Source organism: Peromyscus leucopus, chromosome 1 (assembly GCF_004664715.2).
Source record: "Peromyscus leucopus breed LL Stock chromosome 1, UCI_PerLeu_2.1, whole genome shotgun sequence".
NCBI lineage: Eukaryota > Metazoa > Chordata > Mammalia > Rodentia > Cricetidae > Peromyscus > Peromyscus leucopus.
Window position 1 is genome coordinate 139,503,366 of NC_051063.1, and position 10,857 is coordinate 139,514,222.

The following is a 10,857-nucleotide window of genomic DNA, read 5'->3' on the forward strand; positions in this document are numbered from 1 at the left end:
TGATCTTTATTATGTTATTTCATTAGCTTCTTGCAGCCAAATCCACTCAACACATCTTCAATCTTTCACACCCCCTTATCCCTGGTCGTCTAAAAAGCAGAAAGTGAGATACAGTCCCTGGACTTTAAAATTTAGAAAAGATTGATCTCAAAGAAGGAAGGATAGGCAGTCATCAATCCTCTACCTCACAAAAAGCCACACAAGGACACAGCAGGTCTCCAGGCAGGTAGATTTGCTGAAGGACGAACGTGGATCATGAGCTGAACATGGGAATGAGGAAAGAATGGGCTACTCTACCAGTTCCGGACCAGTGACGGCTTTCAGCACTCAGTGACAAAATGTGGACCCGGTTCTGTTGATGATGTTTCGATCTGTTCTGTTTTGTTCTTCTTTTAACTCACCCTGGATCTGGGCAAAGCAAGCCTGTCTCTCCACAGTGTGAACTTTGTAGGAACTTACAGATGCCATGTGCCATACCTGTAATGGCACTTGTGTTCATTCAGGTCTGGAAGCAGCATAAACAAGAAACTACAGGTTGGCCGGGCGGTGGTGGCGCACGCCTTTAATCCCAGCACTCGGGAGGCAGAGCCAGGTGGATCTCTGTGAGTTCAAGGCCAGCCTAGGCTACAGAGTGAGTTCCAGGAAAGGCGAAAAGCTACATAGAGAAACCCTGTCTTGAAAAACCAAAAAATAAAAAAATAAAAAAAAAAAGAAAGAAACTACAGGCATGGGAATGGTTAGCCCAGCTGCATGACAGAAAAGAATAGGCCCTGACCCTCCCAGGATCAGTGGCTGTTTGACCTGAGTGCTGGCAAAATATAATCCAGAAGGTGGTTTGGAGCCTTCAGAAGAATATGCGGTTCAGGGAGTCTAAGGTAGGACAGACAGACAGCCTGTGTGGATGCAAGAGGACATCCCTAAAGAATGGCTATTTCAAAAGCTATTAAGGAAAGTTGAAGAGAGACAGACAGACAGACAAAGAGAACAAATTCTATCATAAATGAGAGATGTCAGTATAGATGCTACAGACACTAGAAAAATAACAAGGAAGTATCAGGAGCATCTTTATGTAATAAGTACAGCAGAAACAATAGACAAGTTCTATGGGGAAAAAAAACTGCTACACTAACACAGCCTGAGGCTTTGGAGCAAATGTGTAACTGCATTTACAAACGGAGGAAGTGAAATTTACAACCCACTTTCCCACTTCCTATATACCCTTCAAATTTTAAATCGTAATTTACAAGGTCACTCGACTCAAAATCAAATCGCAAAGTTCTATAAGCTAGTCCCTCAGCAGAGACTCAAATGTTAGGTCGTCTGGCAGGTTTGGGTTGGTTGGATTTACTTAGCATTTTTTTTAAAAAAAAGTTTATTGGTGATGATTCAGAAAAGGGTGTGAGGTGGGAAGGCTGGAGCCAGCACCCTAAGTGGGCTGACCCTCATCTTCCTGCTGCATCTGGGCAATCAGCTGCTGGGCACTTAGCTGCGTAATGCATGCGCATCAAGACGAGACTCTCACAGTCCCTTTCTGACAGTGCTGAGCCCTTGGAGAAGCCTTGGTGCCTGGGGTCCACTGCACCACCAGGCTGTCACGAGAAATCTTCAGAGGGTTGTCCACCAGACCCACTTCATTTCTGACAGCCAGCTCCACTGCCCTGACAGTGGCAAACTCCACTATGGCATGGCCTGCCTTCTTTCTGGAAAGCACCAGGTTGAGAACCTCCCCACACTTTTGCCATCTTGGGACTCATCCTCCTTCCTGCACTTCCCCTTTAGCTTTAGTTTGGGGGTTCCTTTGCCTTCACTACTTTCTCCTCTTCCTCTCAGCCTCTGCTCTCTGTCATGGCGGATCTGCCCCTGGACCAGCCTTTGCTGTTGCTCCAGGTGAAGGGAGCCCTCTTCTTGGAGGCGTGCAATCTCTTGCTCTAGTGTTGTGCTGCTCAGGCTCTCCTCTTCCCCACTTAGCATTTTCTTTTCTTTTCTTTTTTTCTTTTTTTTTTTCCTTTTTTTTTTTTTTTTTTTTTTGGTTTGTTTGTTTGTTTGTTTGCTTACTTGTTTGCTTGGTTTGGTTTGGTTTTAGTTTTCAGTTTTTGGAGACAGGGTTTCTCTGTGTAGTCCTGGCTGTCCTGGACCTCACTCTGTAGATCAGGCTGGCCTCAAACTCAAAGATCTGCCTGCCTCTGCCTCCTGGGTGCTGGGATTAAAGGCGTGCACCATCACTGCCCACTTTACTTTTCATTTTCAACCGTGGAGGGGGCGGGGGTGAGAGAGGTCAGAATACAACCTCAGTCCCTGTCTTCCACTTTGAGATGGGACCTTTTGTTGTTGTTATTCTCTGCTGCATATGCCAGGCTACCTAGCCCATGGGTTTCTGGGTATTCTTCTACCTCTGCCTCCTATTTCCCCGTGAACCATGTCTAGATTTTATGTGGGCTCTGAGGACGCAAATGTAGGTCTTCAACATTTATACAGGAAGTACTTTGCCCATGAGCCATCTCCCAGCCTTTGTTTGGGAGTTTTTGAGACAAGGTCTCCAATAGTCTGGGCTAACCTCAGACTTACTGGTTTGCTGAAGCTGACCCTAAACTTCTGATCGTTCTGCTTCACAAGCTTAATAGCCACAGCGAAATAGGGCTAACAACGCCAGTGAAGGGAGCTGAGTGTGTAGACAAATCTGGAGAAGAATCCCAAAATAACGCAGAGATACCCCAGTACTCCAGAAAGCTTATCCAGAAAAACATCATGAAGACAGCAGGTTGTCAGGTCTTTGGCACGAGAGATAGCAAACCCACACAGCTACAGAGTCAGAGACCAGCTAAGACAACACATTTGGGCTTGGTAAATGGCCAACAACCACTGTGTAGCTGTGTGACTCCAAGCACAGTCGGGAACTCCGGTATGCTCTGGATTGCTATTTGAAATTCCCCAATGTTTAAATGTTGGCTGAAAAAAGAAAACACTGTGTGGGCCAACTAAAACACACCAGCAAGCCAGATACAGAGGCAGCCGACCACTCTGAGACCTTCACTTCATAGTGTTGTACTTCTAAGAGGTGGGTGTGGAGGAGGGAGGCTGGGCGAGTTTTGTTTGTTTGTTTGGGGTATTATTGTTATTACTATTATTATTACTATTATCCTTTTTCTGTTTTGAGAGCCTGAATGCTAAACTTCTGGAAACCGTTTTCTTTTCCATGACCCCTGGGGTACCAGGACTTCAAAGCAAAGGAAAGCAGCCACCATCAGCTTTCTCCCGCCCATCCCCCTCCTCTGGGGTCCAGGTGACAAAGAGCTAGATCCTAAGATTTGAGGAGCTGGGTTTCTCCCCTCTTCTAGCTGCTGCCTATCCAGTGTCCAGCCTTCAACTTTCAAAGCTCAGAGGTGATCACTGTTTCCATAGGGCAGAACTGACAGGGAAGTAGGAAAGATATGGACTGGGATTTTTCACTGTACTGCGGTAAGATGTGTCCTGGGTCAAGAGACCAAGGTGGAAAGCATGTGTGCCAGAGGCTCCTGAAAGAAAGCAGATTCATTTCAACTTCCCAAGCCAGGCACTTGGGGTCCTGTCATCTTCCGAGTCCGGCTGTCACAGCCACTGTCCAAGCTCCAGGGACCCAACCAACCTCATTCCCAAAGAAATACTTCAAAGGAACATGGACGAGACACCTTGGAGGAAGCCTGATCCTAATGATCCATATCCCTTTCCCAGAAGCCAGAGAATGGCCACAGCCACAGCATCACCCTAGGCTGGGTGAGTGCATGTAAGCTTGGAAGACAAAATGGGCTCGCGAGGAGGTAGAGGCAGAAGTCAGCCACATGCCCTAGATGTCAAGGAGAGGGTCAAGAAGAGGGTGAGAGCGCTCCATGGAGCCCCTCAGATAAAGCTGGTGCTAGGAAACTTTTCTCTCTGCTGCTCTCTCCAGGCACTTCGACCAGGGTCGGCTCAACTCCCTGCCCTGTGCCCTGAACCATCCAAGCCCCAACTGCCCATCCTCTGTGCATCCCTAGCCAGGGGGCTGAAGCCACAATTTTCAGCAATATTAATAGCTGACAGCCAAAGTGTCTCTTTTCTGTCTGGCTCCAACAGAAAGCAGAGAGTGTTCAAGGCAGCCCCTGTTCTCCAGGTCTCCCGTCATGCAGTCCACTTCAAGTTCCTTGTCAACAGAGGGAGAAGGGACCAACAAAAGACACAGCAAACCACCGCCAGCTGCGCATCCAGACGGGAGTGGGGACTTCTTAGGAAAGGCTGGGAGGGAGTTAATGGGCTTCTTCAGAAAAACTTTGGAACAGTGGTGCGGTGCCCCACATACTGAGAAAGGAGAGAACAAAACCCCACCTCCCCCAGCTCCTGCCCATCCATCATCTCCAAGTCTCCAGGAGCTCTGCACACATACACACCCCCCTGCACTGGAGTCTTTGTTCCTGGAAGTGTCTGCCTTCACAAAGTAAGAGAGCATTCAGAAACAGACCCACCTTCACTTCTGCTGCTGTGGCTCGGTGAAGACTTACCTAACGTGGATCCCATCCCCCAACACCGCAGGGAAGGGGTAGGGTTAAAAGAAGGGGAAAAGGAGAGGAGAGGGGAGGAGGAGGAAGAAGAAGCCATTCCCTTTCTGGTGACTAGATCGGTTACTGCCACAAACGGTGCCGCCAAGACCCACTCACGTTATGAACCACTTCCCCACGGCTCCGTGAGCTCCCAGCAGAGGAACTGCTAGGCACTTGTATTGCATTTGCCATTTAATCCATGTCTACTACGTTGACTACTAAGCTGTCACAACTTACCTGCCCGCCGTTGGGCTATTTTATGCAACTTAAAAAATAATAATAATTGAGGCCAAGTTCTTTATAAAGAAAAGAAGTGTGTGTAGCTTGTGACCCTGGTGGCTGGAGGGTCTGAACAGCATAGTGCTGGCCTCAGAGCATCTCTGTGGGAGCGTTTACCGGAAGAGATGGCAATGGCATGTGGGAAAGACAGACAGTGGGGACACACCAGTCTAATCACCCCTTTTTTAAAAATTACCACGTGTGGGGGTTGGAGGACGCCCCAGCACACACGTAGAGGTCAGAGGACAATTCTGCGCTCCTCCCATCTGGAACGTGGGTTCCAGAGACGGAACTAGGGTCATCGGGCTTGTGTGCAGAGACCCAGCTGCTCGGGGTCCTGCCACAGCTACAGCTGAGTCCCAGCATACCCTGTGTGGCCACTCTGCTGGGGGACAGCTGGTTTGTCCACACCGGAAGAAGGAACAGAAGTAGCCCCACCGATGGAACATGGGAGTCAGTGACAAAGACTGGTGTGCCTACAAAGAGGGACTCCGTAGAGTGCCGGACACGGACCTCCTGGAGTCTTCAGGGCTCCGGCCTCCCAGAGTCCCAAGCTAGGACCAGCTCACTGAGCCCTGTGCGCTGGCTCCCTTCCCTTCTCTTCCCTTCTGCCTGCCTCCTCCCTGCCCATCCATGCTTCCTGGGATTGTCAACCAAATAATCCGATTGCATTCAAACGCTAACCTAGGGTCTGCAGCCTAAGACAGCTGTTATTACTGCTATTTATTACAGGAAAGGATGCAAGACCCCCCAAGAAGAGCAAATAAGAGTCAAGCAGTAGTCAGACGTAGAAGCCGGTAGGTGGACACTGTGCCGGCCAGACCAGTGGCTCTCAAGTTGCAAAGCAGCGTTTTTGTTGGTGGTGGTGGCTTGGTTTGGTTTTGTGTGTATGGGGACCTGTATGGGACATATGTGTGCAGACATGCACACGGGGAGATCGGGAGGGTGAAGGCCAGAACCTGTCATCAAGCGTCTTCCTCAGTTTCTCTCCACCTTTTTCTTTTCAAGACAGGGTATCTCTGTGCCTTTTTTTTTTTTGTAAAATTGTTTAATTCTTGCAATGCAATGGAGGCAGAGGCAGGCGGATCGCTGTGAGTTCCAGGCCAGCCTGGTCTACAGAGTGAGTTCCAGGAAAGGCACAAAGCTACCCAGAGAAACCCTGTCTCCAAAAACAAAAAAATAAATAAAAATAATAAAAATTTAAAAAAATAAAAAGAAATAGAATTATATCATCTTTCCCCATTTCCTCGACCCAGCCCCTCCTGGCTATCCTTCCTCAAACCCCTCCCACGTCTCAACTCAACTATCAGGTTGATGGCCTCTTTTCTTTGATGATGATGATCATTGTTTCACAACACACACACACACACACACACACACACACACACACACACACACACACACACACAGAGGCAGCGTTAGCCCTAAAGTCACGTACACATCAACAAAAATGGATTCAGCAGGTTGTAGTTTTCTATTTGTGCATACGCATACAAACATTCTTCTTATTTTTGGTTGTTGATGTTATTGCTGTTGTTTGGGGATCTTGGAGTTTGTTTTTGTTTGGGGTCTTTTGGTTTCTTTTTTTGCTTTTTGTTGTTGTTGAGATAAGGTTTCTCTGTGTAGCCCTGGCTGTCCCTTGAACTGGCTCTGTAGACCAGGCTAGCCTCAATTTTAGAGCTCTGCCTGCCTCTGCCTCCCAAATTCTGGGAAGGAAGCCCCTGTGCCCTCACACCCAGCCACTCACCTTGCTTTCTTCAGCAGGGTCTCACAGCAGCCAGCACGCCCTGAGATCCTCCCAACTCTTTTTCCTCAGTGCTGGGTTACAATGCACACATTGTGCCTGGCTTCTCTCACGGGTACTGGGGGATTTTGCGGCTTGTTTATTTGTTTGTTTGTTTGTTTGTTTGTTTTTTCAGTGTTTGAGATCAAACCCAAGGCCTTGAGCCTAGAAGACAATAAGCAGCATTGTCTGATGGATGTGTGCCATGGATGTACGAATGGATCCAAATGAAAGCACGCTGTGAGCCACTGCGCTCCCATGGACCTTCTGCTCTGAAGAGCAAGACTGGTGTTCCCCCCCCTCCCGTGTGTGTGTGTGTGTGTGTGTGTGTGTGTGTGTGTGTGTGTGTGTGTGTGTGTAACTGGGCATGGAGTATAGGACTTTGTACATGCTAGGCAGGCACTACTACTGCTGAGCTGTATCCATAACCCTTTTCCTAGTTTTATTTTGAGACAGAGTTTCACTACTTTGCCCAGGCTAACCTGAAAGTCACTCTGTAGTCCTAAGGACACCCCTGAACTTGCAATCCTCCTGCCTCAGTCTCCTAAACAGCTGGAGTTACAAGCCTGTATCACTGGGCCCTGGCCCCTATTTTTAACTGTACTGTTTTGAATTGTGGCACAGTACACATAAAGCAACCATCTCAAAGGCCTCAGCATGGAGCCTCTGCCCTTGCCCTGACCGGGTTCCTGCGGGCCAGTGTGCCACCTGCTGGCATCTCTGGCTGAGGTGCCTCAAAGCCCCAGGAGACCAGCAGGCAGACAACCACCACCCCCAGCTCTGGACCACACCGAGAGTCAAGGCTGCCCAGTATCCACTGTAGGGCTACTCCACATTTCAGATCTAAAGGTGGGGAACAACTGGCATGTAACTGCCCCTCGGTGGGTTCACTCTCTCCCTACCACACCCCACTTTCCCAAAGAGTCAACCTCCCACTGCCTGTGCTGGGAGTGGGCTTCGTAACATCCTTTTGGTGGGCTGCCTGACTCTCTTGTCATACTTCCTCTGGCTCCCTTATCTGTTTTCTGGGGAAACTCCAAGTGCTGCCACGCACGGAGCCTCTGCTGAAGGGCAGGCACATGGAGCCCAGGCTCGAGACCTAATGGACACTGCGTAGCTTCCGCCCCGAGTCTACCAAGAAACAAAAACAAACAGTCCTGCTGGTGCTGACAGGAAGGTCAGCCTTCTGGACCAAAGCAAACGTCCACAGCAAGAAAGAGAAGGCTGCTCCTACTCTGAGGCCAAGCCAGGCGGGCAGAATGTGACTGGGCGCGTCTTTCTTAAGATAGGCATTCTCTGAGAGAAGGGGAAAGGCCAGCTTTGCCCTGGAAGGGGAACGGGGCTCCCAAGTCTATCGTTTGCTGGGGATTCTGGAGCGCACCTTCCTCAGAGGGACAGTTTCACAGAAATGTTAGGGTTTCTTTTTTCTTTTTCTTTCTTTATTTTTTTTTCCCTTTTTTGAAAGTGGTGCTTGCTGCTGCTGTTTTGTGGGGCTGGAGGGTCCATCAGGGGCGCAGCTACTCTAGCGCCTTGGCCAAAGAACACTACTCCTCCTCTACCACCCAAAGATGTTCCCTTCAGTCCAGCATGCTGCTTCGATAGGACACCCAGAGCAGTGAGGGAGGCAGGGGTCACCTGCCTGGGAACCAATAAGATGACAGGTGTTGCAGCCAGATCACCCTCACATCTGTGTGGCTGGTTGTTTTCTGTTGGTTGATTGCTTATTGAACAGCTTCATTTAGCCTAGGCTGGTCTTAAATGTGCTGTGTAGCAGAGGATGACCTTGAACTCCTGACCTTCGTGTCCACCTGGAATTACTGCCATGTGCCATTACACACACTAGTAGATGGCTTTTTATCTGCCTTACTTCTACTAACATTTATTTCTCTAGTGTAAGTTTGTGTGTGTGTGTGTGTGAGAGAGAGAGAGAGAGAGAGACAGACAGACAGAGAGAGACAGAGAGAGACGACAGAGAGAGAGAGAGAGAATAACTTGCAGGAATCTGTTTTCCTTCCACCATACAAGTCCCAAGAATTGAACTCAGATTGTCAGCCTTGGCAGCAACACCCTTACAGGATGAGCTATCACGACAACCCCCATCCGTCTTACTTCTGACAATCTGCCCTTGCTCTAGGCTCGTTCACCACCACAGGCAATAAGGAACACGTGCAGAAGCCTCTTTACCCTTCCAGGAAGGCTGAAGTGATGTCCAATTGAGTTGGGGAGCTACATAAAGAGCATCTCATAGAGACTCCAATCTCTCCCAGACCCAGAGAAGGCCCAAAAGCCACTGCCTGAGCCTGAGCTACTATCCTCAGAGACAGGGAGCGATCGGGAAGTGCTCTGTGGAATCTTATGAACAAATGGCCCGTTCTTTAATGAGGTTCCTAATTTAGGGCAGGAGAAAACTTTTGAGCTATTATTAGGCAACAAATGGGTCTCATTTAACTGCCCTACTTTGAAAAAGTAACTTTGCTTTTTTTTTTTTTAATTTAAGAATTATTTTTAGCCAGGCATGGTAGCTCACGCCTATACTTTCAGTACTCAAGAGGCAGAGGCAGGAAGATCACCCTGAGTTTAAAATTGGCTTTAGCTACATGGGGGGACTGGAGGAGAAAGGAGGGAACTTGTTTTCTAAGCATCAGAGTTCTCTGGAGATTATTTAGTAGAGTCTCAAACATGATCTTGGCCTTGATGGCCAAAGTGTAGATGTAATGAACTGGATTAAACGAACCCAAAGGCTTTGCCTGGCTCGGACATCTAGATTTTGCTCTTTGTAATGGTGATTTGGGTGGTTGGGGATTGGTTTGGTTTAGTTTCTGTTTTGCATACTGAGGGCCTCTCTTCCACTGAGCTCCACCCCAGAAACTATGGATTGTTCACCCTCCCTCCCTCTGACTGGAGTCTCTTGGTGACATAGGTGGAGTATCTTGTCTCCAAATACTTGGAATCAGAAGAACAAACTTGAGGTTTTTGTGGGTTTTTTTTTTTTTTTTTTTTGAGATTTTTGGAAGACTTATATATGCATAATGGGATGTCTTGGTAATAAGACCTTAGCTTAAACACAAAATTCATTTACGGTTTTCATATACACCTTGTACACACATGGTCTGAATGTGATTTCATATCCTATTATTAGTGTGCCTGCATTTACCACAACCCATCACATAAGGTCAAGAGTGGAATTTTCCACATGTAAATTATGTCATTCATGGCTCAAGGTTTTGGATGTTAGAGCATTTGAGATTCCGAATGTTCAGATGAGGAATGTGCAATGTGTGTTTGAGCCTGACTATTAAACATCTTCATCTTATCTGTCTTTCTTGACTCTTGAGATTTTTAGATGTTGTTGGGGACCATGAGAGCTCAGGCCTGCTTGGGATTCCCCTCCGGATTCCACATACATCATGCTACCTTCAGAAGCAGCAGGGACATCGTCCATCCGCTATCTACGGGGGGGGGGGGGGGGGACACACAACGTCCTCTACCAGTTCCAGATGTTAAGTCACCGTGTGTCATTGGAGATCTTCCAGCTGAGTTCACAATAGAACTCATAACTTGAAGAGGAAGTCCATGTGCACTAGAGGAGTGGCCTGGCACCGGGAAGGCTTTAAAACCCACGCTCATAAAATGAGATGGGAAGATTCATCTGGGAGTTTTACAGCCTACAAAATTTGCAGTGTGTCTTTTATGGATGCTCTTTAATGTTTCCTGCAAGGAAGATGAGCATAGACCCCGGGGAAAGCACCTGATGTAGGGCTCCACCGCCCTACACGGAAACCAGACACATTTTCTCTCCATATTCAGAAAGGGGTCCTGCAGGTAGGCAGGCACACGCAGGGCTCCATCCAGCAGTTCGTCCCAGTTCCTCCAGACCTCCGGCTACATACCAAGGGAACTAACTGCATTTGACCTCAATTCACTAATAAGGCCCAGGTGTCTGGGGGATTTCTTTTCATGTTTATTCTGAAAAAGCATGACACCCCACCCCACCCCCAAAAAAAGTTAGCATTGCTCATGTGTGCACTGTTTGACATGACCATGGAACCAACACAGAGTGTCCTATGAGCTTCTTTTTGTGATGCTCACTCTTCTTGCTGGTAGCTCCCGACCCCAGAGCATCTCCATCTAGCCCCGACCTTCATTGCCTTAAGCCTAAACAAGGCCCCAGAGTGGCTATGAGAGACGGCCACGTGGCACAAAGAAAACTGGGTGCTTGGAGGTGGGCAGACAGCAGAGAACTCCTGC

General features: G+C 48.2%; 1 pseudogene; it reads right to left on the bottom strand.

The window, feature by feature from the left end:
• Nucleotides 1-1,426: 1,426 nt before the first annotated feature.
• On the bottom strand, nucleotides 1,427-2,055 carry LOC114709449 (annotated as a pseudogene).
• Between the last annotated feature and the right edge of the window lie 8,802 nt (nucleotides 2,056-10,857).